Genomic DNA, 22,955 nt, shown 5'->3' with positions numbered 1-22,955 from the left:
TGGCACTATAATGAATCCCAAACTGTACTGTACCTCGAACATAACGAAGTAACGTTGGAGGTGGTAACACAAACACAGTAAATAAGTCAATCAATGCCAAAACAAGAAGTAGCTACGCTGTGAATCAAGGAAATATGGTCAGCATTGTAAGTCTTAAATACGCAGGTGACAATAACGTTGTAGAAAATAGCAGATGAGATAATAATTCTAAAGAAGAAAACCCAAATTTGGGGATAATCGGTTCTAGTGATGGAAACATTCGAGTTAGGGATCAGAAGGATGGAGCCAATTCGGTGAATTCCCTTGCAAAGGACTGTCACATCGCAAATGACAAGGGGTTGTCGAAATCAGATAACTCTGCCAACTCACAGAGAAGGGACACAGTAATAAAGATGGGCAGTGAAAAGCAGAATGATAGATCAAAAAGGAAAGTGGTTAACCTGTCCTCTATGGAATTGGACCCTGTAGTCATCAATATTCTTAGCAAAGGTCTAGGGTTTGCAGTGACACCTAAAAACCTTCCCTTTGAAAAGATGATTTGTAGCATAGAGGAGGGGATCAGTAACCTTACTATGGAGGATAAAGAAGCATTGAGGCAAGAATGCTCTCTTATCATGAGGAAAACCAAAATCCCCAAAAGCAACCTCAGTAAAGAAGAACAAAAAGCCTTCAATTCCTTGCGAAGCAATGACAAGGTCGTGGTTCTTAAAGCAGACAAAGGAGGAGCTACGGTCATTCTGGACAAAGAAGATTATGTTTGTAAGATGAATGATCACCTTAACTGTGGCAGTTATAAGAAGCTAAGCAGCAATCCCATCCCCAAAATCGTGAAGGATGTAAAGAAGATTATCTCTAGTTCAAACCTTGACGAAAAGTTAAAGAAGAAGTTGACCCCCTCTTGTGAAACTGTTCCCAGAATCTATGGATTACCCAAAATCCATAAGGAAGGGGTCCCCCTTAGACCAATAGTTAATACTATTGGTTCCCCAACCTATGAGCTTGCGAAATATGTTGCAAAAATTCTCAAGCCCCTTGTCGGAAACACTGATTCCTTCATCAAGGACTCCCAAGACTTTGTGAACCTTATTAAGAATGAAAAATTGGAACATGATGATATCCTTGTAAGCTTCGACGTGGTATCCTTATTCACTAAGATCCCTCTTGATGAAGCCATTCAGGTTATAAAAGAAGTTGCTGATCCAAGGACTGCAAAGCTGGCTGAGATCTGCCTAAGGTTGACTGTGTTCACCTTCCAAGGAGAATTTTATGAACAAACATCCGGTGTGGCAATGGGGTCCCCCCTTTCGCCAATAGTGGCCAACCTTTACATGGAATACTTTGAAAAGAAGGCCCTGAATTCATATCCTTTGAAACCAGCTTGGTGGAAGTGATTTGTAGATGACACCAATATAAAATGGACTCATGGTAAAGGAGAGCTCGAAAAGTTTTTCACTCACTTAAATTCGATCTCTCCAGATATAAAGTTTACTATGGAACTTGAAGAAAACAAGAGCATTCCGTTTTTAGACGTCCTAATCATCAGAAAAGAAGATGGCTCTTTGGGCCATAAGGTTTTCAGGAAATCAACCCACACAGAGAGTTACCTCCATGCCGATTCCCACCATCACCCGGCGCAAAAGATTGGTGTTCTAAACACGCTAGCCATCAGAGCCCTTCGAATTTCCGACTCAGAGCACCTCGAGGAAGAGAAGAAGCATCTAATCCTAACTTTTAAAAGAATAGGCTACAAGGAGCAGGATATTAAAAAGGCCATAGAGAAAGCTGAAAGGAAGTTGTTGTCCCATGAGCCAAAGGCTCAAGACTAGCCTAACTGTGGTACTGTTTTTCTTCCGTATATCCATGGGGTTACGGACAAGATCGCCAAAATCCTAAAAAAGAAAAACATCATCACTCATTTCTCTGCCCCAAGTACTATCAGACAAAGTTTGAGGTCCGTTAAAGATGATATCGACAAGCAGCAGCTTAAAGGTGTTTATAAAATAGAGTGTTCTTGTGGAAAATGCTACATTGGTGAAACAGGTCGCTCCCTCCAAACAAGACTCAAGGAACATGGCGCGGATATTAAGAACGAAAGATCTCGTACTTCAGCCCTGGCAGAGCACTCCTTAAAGACTAAACACCATATCTGTCTGGAAAGCGCATCAATTATTGCTAGGGAAGAGCAACATCAGAGACGAAAGATCAGAGAAGCGCTTGAAATCATCAAACATCCTCATAATCTGAACAGAGATAATGGCGTGGAGATTAGCGGGAGCTGGCTTCCCTTGATCAAGGAAATAAAAAACGCAAGCGCTTCCCTTGGTAATAGGTAAAGGCCTCAGCAGGTAAGTTATCCCTATCCCTCTCCTTCCTGTGTCTTTAGTCTGTGTTTTATTTAGATCTAGGTATAGTATTTTGATATAATTCTAGAATATTCTAACCCTAGATATTAATTATTTTCCTTTTGGTATTAATATTCCCTAGGTTAATATCTATTTCTTATTAGAATTCATTTCTCCCTAGGTTTAATCTCAATTTAGAATTAATATTATATATTAAAACAAATTAATATTAATAATAATTTTGTTAATAAGAATCAATAATAATAATAATATTAATTAATATTAATATTAATAATAATAATAATATATTATATAATTAAGATAATTAACATTAATAATAATAATATATTAATATTAATAATATTATTAATATAATTAATAATATTATTAATATTCCCTAGGTTTATATCAATTTCTTATTAGAATTAGTTCTTCCCTAGGTTAAAATTAAATTAATTTCATATTAAAATTAATATTATATACTTAAACAAATTAATAATACATTTAATATTAATAATATAAGTAGTATGATTAGTATTATAATTAATAATAATATGATCAATAAATTAATATTAATTAATCAATATATTAATAATAATAATTAATATAATTAATAATTAGTATTAATAATATATTATATTAAAAATAATTTAATTAATATATTTAGGATTAATAATATAATCAATAACAATAAATAATTAACATAATTAATTAATAATAATAATTAATATTATTAATATAATTATTATTAATTAATATAATAATATTAATATTAATATAATCAATTTAATTAAAATTAATAATGTATTAATAATATAATTAATTAGTATTATTAATATTATTAATAATTTAATTAAATTATTTAGAAATTATTTCTTATTAGGATTAATATTAATTATCAAATCAAAATAAAATTTTTAAAACATATTAATATTAAAATTAATTAAAATTAAAGCATATTAAAATTAATTAAAATAAATAAAAATTATTAATTCAGCCGACATGTTTGTTATTCCTAAATGTTTCATCTCACTATTTATTTCTTCTCCGCTGCTCGCTCTTCTGTCATCATCATTCTCTCATCCTGAAGATGGATCCCACTTGGGATTTGAAACGTTGGTACAAAAATATTAAAACTGTGGATTCTCCGATCATTGACTCAAAAGATTCAAGCCACAGATCTCTGAAATCCATAACGAAGTATTCTTTTGGCTGCTTTCCAATGACTTTCACGGGGGTTTTGCATAAAACGAGCAACAAGGCCAACAACAAAGGAAAGGTTAGGATGAGTATGGGTTAAATACAAGAGTTTTCCTACAAGTTGACGGTATAAGGTAGCATCAAATTCAGGAGAAGTACAAGAGACTGAAAGTTTGACTCCAGACTGAAAGGGAGAAGGGGCTGGCTTACAGTCTTCCATGTGAAAATGACGAAGAATATCACAAGCATACTTGGACTGGGAAAGGGAAATACCCTCCTTGGATTGCAAGACTTGAAGACCGAGAAAATAGTGTAAGTGTCCTAAGTCTATCATTTCAAATTTCTTTTTAAGGTTGTACTTCACATGGTTTATAAGGTTGGGATCACTACCAGTAAGAATAAGATCATCAACATAAAGAACAAGGATGATAAGAGAGTTGCCCACTTTCTTGGTGTAGACAGTATTGTCAGAATAACACCTAGAAAAGCCAGATTCTAAAAGAAAGCTATCCATTTTGGCATACCAAGCCCGAGGAGCTTGCTTGAGACCATAAAGAGATTTCTTAAGTCGACATACAAGGCTGGAGTCTGTTTGGATGAAGCCAATGGGTTGTTCCATATAGATTTCTTCATGAAAGTCCCCATGCAAGAAGGCAAATTTAACATCCATCTGATGGACTTCCCATTTTAAAGAGGCAGCAAGGGAAAGAACAAGGCGGATAGAGTTCATTTTGGCAACAGGGGAGAAGGTTTCAGTGTATTCAATGCCTTCAACCTGTGAAAATCCCTTAGCAACAAGACGAGCTTTATGTTTATCAACTTTCCCTTCTGGTCCATACTTGGTTCTGTAAACCCATTTACATCTAACAAGTTTGCGTCCCTTTGGTAGAGGAACAAGATCCCATGTATCATTTGACAACAATGAATGATATTCTTTATTCATAGTTGCTTCCCAATGTGGATGGCCTGAAGCTTCTGCAAAAGTGTCAGGATCATGATTTACTGGAGCTTGAGCCAGTAAAGAAGAGGCTCTTTCAAACTGAGAACGTGTACGTCGCTGATCTGTAGGATCACCGGCAAGATCACCTGCTGCATCCCGAGTAGCACGGACCCATCTTGGAAGTTGAGGATCCTGAGAAGGTGGGGGAGGATTGTCATCCTCACTTTCATCATCTGAAGAAGAAATGTTTTCAAAAGTAGAAGAGATAGGAAGAGGTGGCACATCCGCCGGACTAGGCTCGCAGGCCGATTTATTTTCATCAAATTTTACATCTCTTCTAATGATAACATTTTTGGACTTAAATGGAATAAGTCTATAACCTTTTACATCTTTAGAATATCCAAAAAAATTACATTTCTCACTCTTAGGTTCTAAAGCTTTATGCTTTTCATCTGGAATATGGGCCCATGCTTCACTTCCAAAAACACGAAAGTTACTTACATCTGGTTTAATGGAACTCCAAGCTTCTTCTGGAGTGAGATTCTTTAGAACCTTAGTAGGAGTGCGATTTATTATATAATTTGCACAATTAATTGCTTCGGCCCAAAAACTAAGACTGAGTCCTTTAGATTGCAGCATACAATTAGCCATTTCCTTTAAGGTGTGATTTTTCCTTTCAGCTACACCACTTTGTTGTGGAGTGTATGGAACAGTATGTCGCATTTGAATTCCATTTTCGGTGCAAAAGTTGATGAATGTGTTTTTAACATATTCTCCACCATTATCAGTTCTTAGCTTAAGAATTTGATGTCCAGATTGTTTTTCAACAAAGGCTTTGAAGGCCAAAAACGTGTTAAATACTTCGCTCTTGAGTTTTAAGAAGTATACCCAAGTGCGTCTGGAGAAATCATCAATGAAAGTTAAGAAATACTTGCAGCCAGAGAATGAAGCAACAGGAAGTGGACCACATAAATCACTGTGCACAAGCTGTAAAGGGGCTGAGGCGTGCCAAGAGGCATGTTTTTCAAAACTGTCTCGATGATGTTTTCCGAGTACACATCCGGAACAAACACCATCTCTGCAAGATACCATAGGAAGACCTGTCACCATATTTTCTTTACATAGATGCTGAAGGGAGCGATAGTTTAAGTGACCAAATCGCTCATGCCAAAGTTTGCTCACTTCATCATTATGAGCAACAAATACTAAGGGAAGATTTGATGACCCAAAGTTGTGAAACTTATACAACCTTGTGGAATCATCAGCAATACCAGTAGCTAGAATCTGTTTAGGATCTCTTAGATCCTTGATTACAACATCATGAGGTGAAAATTCAACAATTTTACCTTCACCTGAATGAGTTATCTGATATACAGATAGAAGGTTGCAGGATAAGGTTGGAACACATAATACATCATTAAACTGACCATTGTCTAGATGAACAGTTCCAGTCCCTACAACATTAAGAGATCTATCATCACCAACATATATATTTTTGGTGTTACAATCATTTAAAGAAGAAAACATGGCTTGGTTTTTGGCCATGTGATAAGAGGCTCCAGAATCAATGAGCCACTCATGAGAATGAGAAGAAGAAGATACATTTAATGCATAACCAGACTGAGATGATTGACAACGACATGCAGAAAGTGCCATTCCTGAAGTTGAAGTTGAAGTATGCTCCACATGGATGTTATGTTTCTTCATTGCGGCTTCCAAGGCTTCCATCTTCTTAAAGCATTTAGATTCTAAGTGGCCATCTCGATTACAAAAGTTACAATGTCTATCAGTCTTCTTCCATTTGTTTTTATTGGTCTTATCATTTTGCTGAAATGATCTTTCAGTTTGAGGCTGAGTTTGGTTTAGGACCATTCTTTTTAGGATAGGACTTCTTAGGATTCTTTGAATTTGGTTGCTGCTGGGCGGCTAACGCTTTCTTGGAAGCCTTGGTTTGCGTGCTTGCCTTGAGAAAGCTCTTTTTCCCTACAAAACACAAAACACAAAACCCAACACGGACATGCAAAGAAAACGAACCTTATGGCTCGAAGTTAGCTTTAGCCAAAAAACTAGATATTTTAAAAAAAATGAACCTTGCGGCTCAAAGTTAGCTTTAGCCGAAAAACTAAATATTTTTCTCAATGTTTCTGATTTTCCGAGATCACACTAAGGTTCCGGGAAAAGAGCATACGCATGAGAAAATTCCTTCCTTTCTGTTTATGATTTGCCCAGATCGCACAGAGTCGCAGGGCAAAGAGCATACGCAGAAATGAAAGGTATAGATCCGGTAATAAAAAAAGCTAAATAAACAGAAACTGAAATAACTAGAGAGAAAATAACAGTAAACTGCAGATAAACATTGTATACCTCCAGATCTTAAAAATGACGCAGATAGGGCTACCGGAAACCTTTTCGCATGAAACGAAAGGGGTTCCTCACTGGAACAGATGCTCCAAACACAACAGAGCAGTCCTCTCGGCCTAAAAGCAATCAAAAACAGTAGATCTAGGAAACGACATCCGCATGCAGTTCTACCGGCTTCAGATTTGGATCACCAACGGACGCGGCCCTCAAATAGCTCTGATACCATGTAGGAATTTACAGGGTAAGTTCCTCATAAAGAACACCAAAAGGACACCGCTCACAAACAGATCACAGATCAATACACCAGTATTTTTGACGTGGTTAAAACCCTCAAAGAGGGAAACAGTCCACGGCCTGTGCCAATGTGGCTACTACAGGCAATTTATTAATCAAAGAATGAAAATTTACATAAGCTTCTCTCATGCACGGATTACCCGAACAATGACCCTCCATGCGCTTTAAATAGAACTCATGGACCAATCGGGTGTCAAGCCACAGATCAAGTGTCGGTAATACCGAGGAGAGAGTGAACCGTCGGATCACTACATATCGTGACCGTCAGATTGTAAGTTACAAAATGTACAACGGTAAAGAAACACACTTTACCTAACTCTATACCTAACTCTATACTAGACCAAGTTGAACTTAACTATTTCCTATGTGTCGGAATATCCTACAGAATCTGAATCATAGTGACACTGAATCAATCACTAAATCTTATATTGAATCCATCACATGTCACTGAACCAAATACAAATCACCATACAGTAGCATCATTATTATTCAACATTCCATTCCATAACCAAATTAATCCAACCAGTACTGTTAAACATAGATTATTACGAGAGCGAAATCATGGACAAACAAAGAAACAATAACATAACTGATCAAATATTATCAACAACCCATACTGCAAAATGCTAACATGTATCTGTGACTTTTACAAAGCACATCTGTGAGTGTGCACATTTACTATTCTTAACACTTGCGTACCGATTCTAAAATTTTGTAGAATATATACATGAGTACTTAGAATCAGATACACATATTTACATGACTTATAAGAGGCAAACCAACTTACAGATCAAAAATCACTGAATCATACCTTCGCTGCAACCACAAGATCTTTAAAACCCAAATCTCGGCATACACCCCATTACAATCACACACATGATTATACCATTATCATAGATATATCAAATCATAAATACATTAACCAATATGTATTCATTTCAAATCTATCAGATCCAATCCATCTCCAAGTTCCCTGGTGCACACCTGTTTCAGATCAAATCATTCATAAACAATTCAAAAATTGTATACCTGACACCTTGATCTCCATCTCTATATATAATATTAGCCTTACGGAATACCTTAGGTAAATACCTTGGTTATGTTGTAAATATTTTTTGATGGGATCAAATATCTGTTGTCGCTTCCAAATACTATGGGCCAATACCATGGTAAATACCCTTGGTATTCATAATACTATGGTGTAGATTCTCTACATGAATTCTCTTCACCATACCTGCATATGTATGTGATCTTGCTTCACAGGACCCGTGTATACTTTCTTACATGTTATATTCACCATCCATATTTCTCTAAATTGATATCAAGTTGACATCTGTATCAAGTAGATTTCCATCAAGGACAACAGATCAGTCATAATGCCAACAATCATTTTCATGATTATGATATTTTCACTATTCGAATGAAATGATTGCTCCTCACACTGTTTCCTATGTTGATATATGGTTATCACCTCACTACATTGGGGTCAAAATTCACCTTTCATGGAATTGGTTTGATTAAAACATCCCCATCATCAAATTTCATTACTCCTTATTCTAATAGGACTCCTTGATTGACTAGGGAGTCTACTACTATATTAATATTTCTCTTAATATGGAATAAATCTTGTTGGAAATAATACTGAGAGGGGGGGTGAATCAGTATTATCAAATCTATAATTTTATATCCCAAACAGATTTATATACGCTACTTCAGCTAAGTGAACTAGCATGTACATGCGACTCTACTTAAAGAAACCAATGTATATGCAAAGAACTTTTGATTTAGACAATTTATCATGTATCAAGCTTTAACCAGTATATTAGACATTTATTAGAAAGTGCAGTAAAAGCATAATAAAGCATCACACATAAGCAACACACATGAACACCAAGATATAAGGTGGAAACCCAATGTGGGTAAAAACCACCTGCTGGTGTCGTCTCTGTCTTCTTTTAATAATAAGAAAATCTATTTAGATTCTTGTACTAGTGTAGACTCATACTAGTACAAAAGCACCCAGCTACAAAAGGATACAACATTCTCTCATTCTCTAGCTACTACTGGAAGGGAGCTACAACCACCTAGCTCTTGTACTAGCCAATATGTTTACTAGTACGTAGGTTCCAGCCTACAGAAAACTCCACTCTTCCACTAGGGACCATGTTTCATGAATTTTCAGACTGGATACTTGTGGAACACAACACCACAATCTGAAGGCCACGTTTCATCCAATTTTCCTACTGGACCCATCAACAACATTGAAACTCAAAAAATCATAATTGCAATACAACCATCAAATACATCCGCCTCAACACAATCACTGAAACTCAATCATCACTTTCTAAATCAACCACAATTGAATCAATCAATCACTGACAACCCATCATTACTTAAGTAAATCACAATTAATCAATCTGATCATTCAGAACACTGTTACTAGAATACAGTCATCAGAACAAAACCTAGAACTCTGCAACAACAAACAGAGACTACTGAAACTTTAAACATCATGCTTCATAAGGTATACATTACTTCCATGTGTCGAACCAGCGTGTATACGCACTTTTACCAAAGGGAACTAGCATACAGATCTACAAATTCCAATTTATGATGTATACAATATTTTGATATGTTGCACCAGCGTGCATATGCTCTTTTACTAAAGCGAACCTGCGTACAGATCTGTAAATTCTAACTTAAAACATCACAACTATTCCGGACTTCAATCATACCCATATCATCACATTTATAGAATAAAACAAGCGTCAATATTTAGATCTAGATTGTTCAAGATCAAACCACATAATGAGAATACTTTTAAGCCTTTATGATCCCGGTCCATCAACCTTCATCAGCCATATAGGTGCCTCCTTAGATCAGATCAAGAAAACCATCAGAAGCTCATTAACCTGCATATATGATCCAACACCTCATAAGATATTCAAAATACTTGCACACCTGGCCTAATGATCTTCTCCTCCTTATATAGTTTTAGGCCTTTCTCAATACCATGGACCAAAACTACTTAGGACCAATACCTTAGATTCAATACCTCGGACCAATTACCTTGGATCAAATACCTTGGACCAAAAACTTTGTTTTTCCAAGATATACGTGCTTTTCCTTCTTTGAAAGTGTGTGTGTACGTATATGCTCCTTTTGTTCAATAAACCTGTGTGTATACGCAACTTGGACAAGGTGAACCTGTGTATACCTCTCTTTCTTCATTCTTTGTAGTCTGATCTCTAATTCTTTGACCTATTGCACTGTGAACTTTCATCTGAGTGAGTTTCCATCAAGGACAACACCTATATCATAATTCCAACAAATCTACCTTCTCAAATTTTATTAGAAGAAGCTTAATTCAGTGTAGGATTGGGGTCAAATCTTGTTCATAAATTCCTTCCACTTTGCTCACTTGCTTTACTACAATCATTAAGTCATTGAAGACCATCAAATGATGAATTACTTTGGCAAGTTCCAATTCCCATCCTTGCCACAACACTCAGTATTTAGCCTGGTTGTTAGTGGTATTCCCTAGTCCCTATGAAAATTGGGTCTCACTTTCTTCATCGAGGCGAAAGATAACCCGTACCACTCTTGTTGCCCCTTCCCATACCTTTCTTAATGGTATGTTTTCAAACCATTTCCAATATCCATTTTTCAATTATATTTGTTTTGAATCTAATTTATATATTAACTTGACTTTGTTTAAATAAAATTATGACTATACTCATCGAATCTATTAATAAAAGGTAATGGATTGACTTTATATTTATAGATTTGTTTATAATTCATACTTATGTCTATGGTTGCATATATCTTTGTTTGAGGTTGTTGTTGGTTGAGTATTTCCACATGGCACATTTTCATTATCACTTTCTCAGTCTTATATTTCTTCTCAATGGTAAATAACATTTTGTATGATTTCATCCACATTCATAACAATTTATCTAATTTGAAAATCTTCATTTTCTTGTTTTTATATTATTTTTCATTTCATAAAATTCATAAATGTCCTTAGTGTTTGGCCAAGAAACCGCCTTTAAAAAGTAAATAGCTTTCCTTACTTCATTTTTTACATTAAGAGTGTTTTCTAAGTGATACTCAAAATATATGTAGGTTACACTTTCTTCTCTGAAACCAATTTGTCTAACATGCATTTTAGAACAAAAGAAAATAGAGGGTTTAACTTAAATGGACATAACTTCACTGATGAATGTTGCAATCAAAGAAACAAATTAAAGAACTAACACACAATGGGATTAGACTTAGTCATAAGTAAGTTCACCAATTGAGTTGTCAATTAAGGAATCAAATGGAAGAATTAACAAACAACAAATTCGACATTTAAGAAGAAAATCATTGTTCAACAAGTAAGGAGCCTATAATTTCACTTTTCAAACAAACTTATTTACAAAAACAAGAATAATAAATTAAAATAGTTATGCAATATAGTTCAATAATTGATTGACAAAAATAGCTTCCTAAAAAATCATGAAAACTACTTTAACAATCATAACAAAATCTAACAACACCTAACCTATGGAGTGGACCTTCCATCCTCAGAGTTAGGGAATTAAAAAAATTTAAAAATCTAACAACTTAGCTCACACCAACCCATAAGGTAACATTGCTACTCTAGTGTTCGCTTGGATTGAAACAAGAAATCAAACAAATTACAATACAAAGTAATAGTAATTATTGTACCTTTAAGAGAAAGACTCGTCCATTTATATAAATCCTAGAGATCAACACAAAAATATTTAGATCATGCTTGAGAATATAATATTCTCAAGCTATTCAGATTTACTAGATACATTAACCCAATTATGAAATTGTATTTTTTTCTTGTAAATTAGAATTTCTATTGATTATAAAAAAACATCATACATCAAGTTATTTTCCATCGTGCTCTACCATTTGGGAGACCAAACCAACGATGGAAAAGGAAATCCTTAGTCCAAAAGAGTATGAACACAATGTAAAAAATGGCATGAGAGAGAGTATCATCATGAGATACAAGTATAACAAAAATATATGCTATGTTAACTGACACACACTCGCCAAAACTCTATCTTTGTCTAGTCGTGACTATGGGAATGCCAACCATAGAGAAATGACTCCAACCATTGTGACAAGAGAAGGAGTGATGACTAGGCCAAGGTAGATACATATATAGGAATAACAAGAGTTCCTGTAGAGGCTATACTTTTCTCTTTATGAAGCAAGGCTTCCATTTTTGCAAGCATCATTGCCATTTCTTTGTGTTCCAATGATATATTCCTATTTTGTACTTGTAGGATGCTAATATGGAGGGGATTTTTCTTTTATTATCTTCCTTTTCTTCAAGTTCCTTGCCAATAATTTGATGTTTGAATATAGTTCTATTGTGCACCAATATTGGTTATGTTGGCCATGAGTGTGACCAATATCAAGAATCCAATTATCTTGAGGAAGGATATGGTCATCAACATGAGCTTCACATTCATGCATAAATTCAATGATGCTTTATTAATTCGACGTTGCATGTGACCAGGTATATCTTTTTTGTATATGAGGTATATGTTTTTTTGTATATGTTCACTATAGTTTGAGCTCATGACTAGTCTCAAGAGCTACCTTCACCATGTCCAGCTGATCCATGTTGGTATCTCATGCATTGATAGGGCATGGTGCAATTATGCAAGAGTAGAGTGGTAGTGGATGCTATGAAGGAGCGGGAATGTAAGGTAAAGGGAAAGGAAAAGGCTCTATGAGGGCTAAGGTAAGGATCAATGCAGAGACATGCTATAATCCAATGATGAGAGGAGGGAAAAATAATGGTAGGTTCCATGAGAGTGTAAGGATACCAAATAGGTAATAAAATACAAGCTCTAAGGGACGCCTAGGGTAGGAAAAACATTATAAAAAAGAACCTCCATAGGTAGACTTGAATTGTGACTGTATTTAAATGGAAAGAGGTCATATTAAAAGTATAATGAGAGACTAAACTAAATATTAGAAAAATAATGACAAAAACAAGGAATCCCTGTAATTTAAATCACAGACTGAGATGATTCAAAAAATACTTGAGAGTACTAGTGTAAGAAAGAATTTAAGAAGATGAGAGGTGGGTATTGGGTGTACAATGGTGTTGTTAATAGAGTGCAATAATATGCTTTCCTTTCCAAGAATTAATAGAGAAAATTTCAAGTGCCACATAGAGTATCCTCACTGCTGCAATTCTTGAAATTGGATTCTCTGTGAGTTGGGAGAGAATAATAGTTTCAAGGGAATATAGGCCAAAATGACCTAGACCTACCCATTTCACAAAGATGGAAACAATAGTAAAGAACGATGGAGCACTGAGAAAGGTGGTAGGTTGCTACTTGAGGTTACCACTCACCACTTTAAACAAACCTCACCGTAGCTAATAATATGAAGGAATTACCAGATTGAGACAACCCTGGAGCACCCTAAGAGGTGTAATAATTGAAGATATTACTATGAGTTAATGCATTTAAATTTAAAACTAGGTGGAAGCTAAGATAGAACCTCATCCTCCCTCAGTGAAGCAGGGTGGTGGAAGAGGCCAAGCCTCCCCTCTTCTCACACACTTTGCTTGTTTGTCACCCCGATAGGGGGAATTAGAAAATTGGTTTTAACCATTAAGTGAATTAAGAAAAATATATTTAAAGAAAAAATGTGTGCCACATTGGTGCAACATTCAAAATTTAAAGTAGGCTTGTTTCTCCCAATGAATGGAAATATGAGCTAGATTCCATCTAGTGTTAGCAAATATTGTTGGTAGGAATCTATGTAGAAAAACATGTGATGGATGGGTTCTACAACAACTTTTGGGGCAGCACCCATAGTGGATGGGTTCTGCATCATTCTCTGTTGCAGTACATATAATATCTTCACATCACCTTAAAAAAATGGATACAAGTATGTATATTCTAATTATTATGGAATAACTATTCAAAATGTGAGGATATACAAGTTAGGTTATACCTTGTTTCAAGCCACTCTCTAGTCATCAGAAAGGGATTATTATGGTATAAGGAAGTGAAAAAAGTAAGGTAAATGGAACAAAGGACATGTTCAAAATATTCCATATTTGTGATCCAACATCTCCCCCATTTAGGATAAATTTCATGTCCCAATGCAATCTAATCATCCATCCAAATATTATTCCATGATATTGGATGGAAGCAAATCTAAGTAAATTTGTTCCAGCTAAGGAATTCTATGCATACTCATATTTTTCATAATAACCTAAATTTATCCCTATAAAGGCCCATTAGATTTCTTCCTTCGAGGGATCAATAGGATGACATAAAATGGGAAATTGAAACCTTGATCTAATCCATTTAGTTTCTTTCTCCATAAAATAATCAACATGCTTCTCAAAATGTTTGACTGCAATTTCAAATTTGATAAGAGTCAAAGGTTCACACTTCTTCTATTTAAGGGATAATGTTACCCTTCTTCTCTTGGATGAGAATAAGGCTTCTTCTCTATTTAGTAATAACCTACTTTCACATGATAATATGGCCAGGCTTTGAGCCTATTGGAAAGAAGAAATGAAACTACTTACCTTAATCATATTTAATTTCTTACGAATCAACTAAGTGGGATATGGATTTCCATGGGACCAAATGTCTTTGTTACATTATAAAAATCCAAGAGTATAGAGAGTGTTGGCACGCAGAAGGTAGATTGAGGTCTAAAGTGAAATAGCCAATGAAACCCCTAAGTTCACTTGTCGAGCGACTGAGGGAACTATTTCCTTTCCCTTGATCCTTTTCTTGTCAATGGTTCTCGTATGCTAATTCTGCCATCATGGGAGTCCTTAAATTTTCTTCATTGTCTTGGATTGATTTCTTGACTATTTTGTGGATAGTCCCAATTCCCTAAGTGAGTGTGAATGCATATTCCTCCAAGGTCTCGAGCTATCAAGATAACTGCTAATAATCAATCCTCATATGTTTTAAGTGTTTTAGAAGTTTTGCTTTTTCCTTCATGGCATCCCAATGCTCATTGAGATATAAAGTGGTTATGGTATCTTGGCAATTTTATACTTTTTCCTATACAATCTGGATTTCATTTACTATGTCATTCAGTTTTGCAGTGTCTAGTGATAGTTTGTAGTACACCTAGAGGGGATATTATGGGGTATAGAGGGAGGTACCCAAGGGAATAATGTAATATTGGGATGTGCCATAGTTAATGAATAAAGTGGTTAACCCACATCATGTAACAGACCACAAGTAGTTACCAATAATGTAATAAGCCCATTGTATTATATATATGGTATTGATAGAACCATGGTAATAACCCATGGAGAAATGTCAAGGAATATTGTATGAACAAGCATATGGGTTGTGGAGTGTTCTCCTTCCTTAAGGAGTATTGTATGGTGTTACCCTACCTTAAGGGTTTTGATATTAATAAAGAGAATTTTATCTATTTCTATATTGTTATTTCTAGGCATACTTCTATTCTCATATATTTACAGGTCAGATCTATTACAAGTGGTATCAGAGCACTTTCTTGGGCAAAGAGGTTAGATTTTTTTTGTATTTTTAGAGGAATTTTTTGGGGTAGCGAGTTTGCAAATTAGATATGAAATATTTGGTGTAAAATTTGTAGAATCTAATTGCAGATATGGATTCTTTTCAAAAGTTACCCAAATTCAAAAAAAAATCGGCTAAATCAGAGTCCAGATGAGGGAGATATCGCTGATTTAAAAATCAGCTGTGTTGCAGAATTGTTTTAACAAAAATTCATGGATAGCAGATATCCAGTTAATTTTTGTAGTTTTTGTGGGGAATTTTGAAAAAAATAATTACAAATCTGAGATTCTCTTGAAAACTTACCCAATTTCAAAAAAAAAAATCGGTCGAATCGGAGTCCAGATGAGGGAGATATTGTTGATTTAAAATCAACGTTTTTTCAAAATTTTTGTGACAGTGGGACAGTTGCAATGCGAATTTGAAATTCCTGAGTGCCTAGATTAGGATTTCTATTACATGGGAAGATGTAGAATGAATGTTCCATTTCCAAAAATAGATAAGGATTATGAGCAATATTGACTAAACTATGGCCATTCTAAATTTTCGCCAAGTAAGTGATTTTTTTTCAAAAACCTCTTCATTGCTTCTAGCAAGATGTTTTTTATAGGAAAAAATGATGGGCCGACTATTGAAATTTTATAGAATCTCAGAAGCGTAACTTCCCATTGTGTTGGAAGGAAAAAATAGGGTATTATCTGAAAGATGAGGCTGCTATATGGTGGAAATCACTTGACAATGAGATTCTGAAGTTATGTCGTGCTGACGAAATTGAAAAACTATTTTTGGACAAATGGTCTCATACTCAAAAGAAGGAAAACAAAAAACCTAGCAAGGCTTTTATTTTTACAGGAAAATATGATGGCCCAATTATTGAAGAATTCATAAAATGGGTAAAGTTGGAAGTTGCACAATATTGGAGACCTTTGGCATGGTTTAAGTTTAGAGGTGAGATTGCCATATGGTGGAAATCTGTTAGGGTCCAACTCTAACCCCCTTATTTATGTAATAGGGTTGAGTCATAGTTATAGTTAGCTAAAGAGACAATAAAGCCCATATTAATAATTATAAGTGGTTGACCCGCATTTAAAGAAGGGACCACAGTTAGTTGCAAATGGGCCATGGTATTAGATAGATGGTATTAATTAGAACCATGGTACTGACCCATGGTATTTCACGTATGAATCCTATGAAAAGGATAGAGACTGCCCTTGAGGAGCATCGTGTCTTATTTTGTAATTGAGCCCAGCTCTATTGGAGGTTGCCCCCTCGAAGAGGCAAATGAACATTGCTTTCCTTTCTAAATAATAAAATACATGCTGTTATTTCTTATCGTTATGAGTTCTAGATATATTTCTTCGCATATTTGGTATTCTGGTATCTTCTCGCAAGTCAAGAGCATAACAAGTGGTATAAGAGCCCTTTCCAAGGCCAGTGGGATCTCCATTTTTAGCAAAAAAAAATTTGGCTAGAGACGTGTTCTAGCGTCTTTAAACCACGGGATCTGTCATTGAGTGCATAAACCTATGAATTTGGGGAGGCATGCACGCAAGAAATACAAGAGGTGGTCACACTTGTTGGACTCCCTTGTAACCCCTGTGGGTACCCCTTCGAGTAGTAGCGCATTAGACAGAATCGCGAATGGACTGTCTTCGAAGTACCCTCTAGGTATATTGGAAGCCCCCTAGGCTCTCTTGAAACCTTGCCATAGATAAACCGTCGGCCATCTTACTGCTACAATACATTGAGAAAAATAGTTGGGGAGATTACTCATGCATACAATAGGGTAGTCGGGTTATAAGGCAAAGGGTACAGTTGATCCTGCTTGGTTAGTGCCTTGAAAAATTGGCCCGAGTACTACTATCGGACCCTTATGTATATTGTGATCTGTAGCACCTGACACTCCTTAAGACCATAGTTCCCTTGTCTCTCTCTCAATCACGCATCATCTTTGCCAGATCAGATCTAGCAGGTTGGGTTCTATTGTAGCCACAACAATTAGTTCCACCATTCAAATCTATCAGATCCGCCATTCAGATCTAGAAATTTAGGTTCTATAGTAGTCGTAACAATCAGATCTGCCATTCAAATCTAGTAGTTTGGTTCTATAGCAGTCATAACAATCAGATCCGCCATTCAGATCTAGTAGTAGGGGTTTGATCACTGCCACATTCCTACTCATACTCTGTGGTTGAGGGTTTCACCGATAGATCTGACTATTTGTGTGGCTCCTATACCTAGGCATGATTCTTGCAGGACATTAAATTTTCTAGGAATCGGCTACTTTAGTATTCTATAAGTGAGGAGTAAATCTCGTTCTCAAGGGACGCTTATAGGAGACTTAGCCCATAAGAATCAGGTCAACGGGCTGAGCAAGGTGGTACCATTCACTTGTCAGGGTCAAAATTTCAGATGGTCCCAAATTCTTTTTCACAGTAATGACAAGTGCACTGGATTTGTGCATAGTAAAAACTAGAGCTCAAGCTATGGCCAATGAGAAGATAGACAACCTTGAACAAAAGTTGGAGGCATTAACGAAGCAGATCCAAACCTTAAATGACACAATCACAAAGGGCAAGTTGGGGGAACAATCGGAGACATATGATTTTAATGAAAACCTTGATGGTGAGTCTAGCCATTCTCTTCACTTCTATGGAAACCACCAACAATCCCAGCCTCGACCACCCAAGCTGAACATGTATAAATTTGATGGCTCTCATCTGGCCACATGGCTAGCACAAATGGAGCAATATTTCACATTGAATCACATCAGAGATGATGCGACTAAGCTAAGTGTGGGAAGCCTATAATTATACCAAGAAAGATGGCAATGGTGGTAGTGACATCAACGCTGCTATGCAAGGCCAATGACTTGGAAAATATTCTCAAAAGCCCTTTCTGATCACTTTGACCATGAATCTAACTTTTTGGGTCGTCTTACTAAGCTCTGACACATAAGCACAGTGCAAGAATATATTAAAGCCTTTGAAGCATTAGCCTTCTGCATAGGAGGTCTAGCAGATGAATTCTACTTGGAATGTTTTGTTAGTGGTCTCAAAAATGCCATACAAGCTCACATTTGACTGCAACACCTAGTCTCATTGTTGGCAGTTTTCAAGCTAGCTCGTGAAGTAGAACGCGCATTAGCAACCCAGTTGACAAATCCAAATTTCATAGCCAAGGGACGCCCCACCTAGGCTTCAAGCACTACCCAAACACTTAAGGTTCAAAAGGTGTCACCAGTGGAAATGGCAGCAAGAAGAAAGCAAGGATTGTGTTACTATTGTGATGAGAAATACTCCTCGGGGCATAAATTCAAGGAACCCAAATTCTTTCAAATTGATGCTACGGATCACAGTTCATCTAAGGAAGCCCAAGCATTTAAGGGGCCAGAGGAGGAAGATGAGGACAACCAGCTAGACAATGAGCTCCTACCTACACCTGAATAACCATTTATCTTGTTCTAACCCCTAAAGGAACAAGGTCAACTGATTACAGCTTCTCCCATAAGTTCTCCATGAAAAACTACTCAGAACTGGTCAAAACAAGATCATTTCAGCTGCTCCATTCGAAAAGTGCATTGCATCTCACCTAAATACACTGTGTAGGTGCGTTGCATTTCAAAAAGCCCTTCTATGGGGTGTGATGGGCGAGAAGTGACAAATGGCAGTGTCATTCCGCGAGGTGGAGAGGCATGGAATCTTCCAGAAACTTCTCCTGTGACACTTGCCTCTCTGAATTCGACCAAGGATGAGTAAGAGATCATCATTCTCCAAGTGGAAGCAAGAACTATCAGAGGGAAGACACTAATCAAATCACAAGCTGACTCATCTCCCTTACAGATATCTATATATGGATCCCTCATCCCAGAGATCCGGAGGCTGGAATTTTGCATATTGTAAGGAATTGTTGTTGGTTTCTTGAGACAACATCAGATTATTGGGTGATCTAAGCTTTGTATGAGGTGAAGAGGGGTTTCCTTGCTGAGAGGATGATGTTGGGTCAAAACAACTGGTTGTAACTCCCTTGGCTCTTTCTTGTTTATCAATAAAAGCTATTCAAGTTTTCCTCCATACTCTTGTGTCATTTATGTTTTCTACATTTGTATGGTCAATCTACATCTGATCCTAGAATGTTTATGATTATAGATCCATGTTCTTGTATAGTGCTATGCTACTATGATATTACAGGTACTCTGTGAAGCTGGGCGTGCAAGGGAGCAAGTAGCGAAAGACTATCAAGAGAGAGAGGAATCGAACTAGGAGATTAGCACAAGACAGAGGTTGGTCTTCTATGTTCTTCTCTCATCTATACTTCATAAAGGAAAAATGAAAGTAGCTTTACTTTGTTTGTTTCTAAGGTAGCTATCACACCTTAGTGCGATAAGCAGTTATGTATAGACACTTTTCCCTGTAACAAAATGGCGACTCTGCTGGGGGCGAATTAGTTTGCTTGTTTATCTTCCTTGTTGTCTATTTTATAAACTTACAGACGGAGCCTGAAGTCGAGCCAGGTAGCTTTCGAACTACATTTACTATGCAAATGCAAAGTAGATAAATGCTTCTTCAGTCAATCTCCGGAATTCGTTTATAAATTAAACAACTGATTTACAAACTCTCTGATTGCCCCTGATTGTTGCATTACTGATTACCATTTGCTCGGCCAAAACCCATGAACTGAACTGCAAACTGTGACCCAGAACCCAAGCAAAGTCTCGTCTCTGGCCCAGTGCAGGTATTGTTCTGTGAATCTGAAATTCAGTGCACTTCCCGAGTGTAGTAGGTGCACTGCATTTCAAATTCCCTGTGTTACAGGTGCGCTGATCAGACTAGGAATTGTTCAGTTTTGGTTTCTGTGATTCATTCTTTCCAGTTCTATTCATGAATTTTGATGCCTGTGATCAGTATATCTCTGTTTGAAACCCCTTTTCCTTATTGTTATTCCGCCTCCTTTGTACAAAAGAACTGTAAATGTTTTTGTGTATTTGTTGAGTCATTTTCAGTTCTCCTTTGCAAAAAGTAACGTAATCATACTTTCTTCCTTTGATTTGAAAGTGTCGCAAGTGTCGTTTTCAGTCATAGGAAAGAGTTTGGTTGCTGTAGATAGTCGATTATCCTATTACTATTGTATTTGGTCTGAATTTGTAATTTTTCTAGTGTCAAAAACAAGTATTCATTTCGAAATTGTAGAATGTTGTGATTGTCTCCATTTTTTATTTTGAAAAGAAACTTGTGAATAATTGTCGCTTGAAAAGAAATTCAGATTTGTGCATCAACTTTCTTTTTACCATTCACATACTAAGAAAGTCGAAAACAAATACATGCATGTGAATTTGCATTTATACTGTTTGATTGGTTTGATTTAGGACAGTGCATTTAAAGTGTGCTCTTTGCTCTTTGTGAAAGAATACTGTCTCTCTTTCCTTAGTAGCTAGGATTTTCATTGTACAAAGAAGATAAAAGATTGTTTATCATCTTAGATTGCATTTTAGGAATTATACATCTACATCTCGCGGTGAACCTGAAAGAAAAAATTCATAAACAAGATCAACTATAAAATAAATTCAATGAATCTAACAATGCTTTGGAACCTAATGCACAACATTTAGAAGTCTAGGCTAGAGACGTATTCCGGTGTCGTAAAGCCTGGTAACTATTGTTCTCACTGATGGTTGGGTGATTCCTCCACTTTGAGACGATAAGTGCCAGTACGGACTTGTGCTCCCACGTACCGTCGAGTATATTTTGGGAGACCACAATAGGCTTAATCCTTTATCCATAGGAAGCCATGTCTGCCACCCTATCGATCACAATGCACTGAACACAACATTCGGGAAGATTGACTGTCGTACCATAAAAAGTATTCTGTAGTTTTTCGATTGGTTTGGTAATCCCTCTACCTAGATTTCCAGAGCAGTCCCTTTCGTTCCTTTTCATACTCGTTAACGGAAAAGGTCCATTTGAGCACTTGTCACTTCAGGCTCATTAAAAATCGAAGGCGACTAGAGTCGTCTTTTGTTTTTTCTCGACTCTTAAAAATTGAAAAAACAAGTTGTGTCAAAGCGTCTAAAATTTATTTTAAACGAAATAATCATCACCCTTTCCTACGTTGATCTTAGGTTGAGAAAATGGAATCCACCAACCAAGGAATTCCCCTTGGAGGAAATCCTAGTCCCTTCTCCTCTTGGGGAGATGTTGGTGCGACCCATATGGCCACATTATCGCTTCCAGGACTGACAATCGGCTTGCCCGTATGGCTCTTCTCAACCTCTGTCGTTCAGAACACCGCAATTCCTAAACAATCGAGTCAGCAAATAGACGAATCCAGAGTCACCCCCCAACCCTCTACTTCCTCCAATTCTTCCCCTCCTCCTTCCTCTTCGCTTGATGGGGCTGATAAAGCCAAAAAGCAAGTACCTGAGAAGAAGAAGGAAAAGAAGAAGAAGGAGCCAAAAGCGAAAGGGGGCAACCAAGCGTTGTCTAGCGAAAATCCACACACTGCACCGACCAGGCCTAAATCACCATGTGTCATTTGCAAAGGAGACCACTATCATCGAGATTGTCCCTGCATCCCTCAGATCTTAAGGGACTGGTCTCCTTGTTTGCACAACCCGGTGTTTTCAACCTCTGATGATCATGTTGAAAACGCACCGTCGACTAATGAAAGTGAAGTCCCAAGACAAAAAGGAAAATATAGATTTCCCTGTAAACTATGCGAAGGCGACCATGCCATCCACCATTGTCCCTTCTTAGACGAGGCTAAAATAGTTTTGGACGATCGTCTAGTTTCACCGTTACGACTTCTTCCTGGATATAGAAAACTCTTGCCGAGTCCATCACTAGTTGAAAAGCCGGCTGACCCGCCCAGATGGTCGGCCAAAGCATCTATCATTGAAGACAACCCATCTGAACCCATACCAGATGAAAGTCAAAAGGTCGAGGTGGCAGTTGACCCGGTCTTGCCTTTAGAGGTTCCATCTTCAGATGATATAGTCACAGAAGAGAATAACGACGACACCGTCCAAATTCTTTTCGTAAGCACAGACTCCGATGAACATGGGGGCAATTTACCCGTTCCTTTACCGCAGGAAGGAAGAGTGGTCAATCTCGTAGACCAGCTTTCATTTCCCAGATCACACAGAGAAAATAGTCATATTCCATCCCTGAATGGTCTTTTCACACAAAGAATGTCAGCAACTAGACGAATCCAGAGTTACCCACCAACCTTCTACTTCCTCCAATTCTTCCTCTCCTCCTT

The 22,955-nt window shown here is 36.8% G+C and overlaps 1 pseudogene; it reads left to right on the top strand.

The window, feature by feature from the left end:
• Positions 1-392: 392 nt before the first annotated feature.
• The window catches only part of LOC149244938 (glutathione gamma-glutamylcysteinyltransferase 1-like), a 79,702-nt pseudogene continuing 57,139 nt past the window's right edge, over positions 393-22,955 (top strand).

This window comes from Pinus tabuliformis, chromosome 7 (genome assembly GCF_031772625.1).
Source record: "Pinus tabuliformis cultivar Carrire ecotype Pingquan chromosome 7, CPIR1, whole genome shotgun sequence".
NCBI lineage: Eukaryota > Viridiplantae > Streptophyta > Pinopsida > Pinales > Pinaceae > Pinus > Pinus tabuliformis.
Note: the sequence above shows the minus strand (reverse complement) of the source record. Positions and strands in the feature narration are given on the sequence as shown.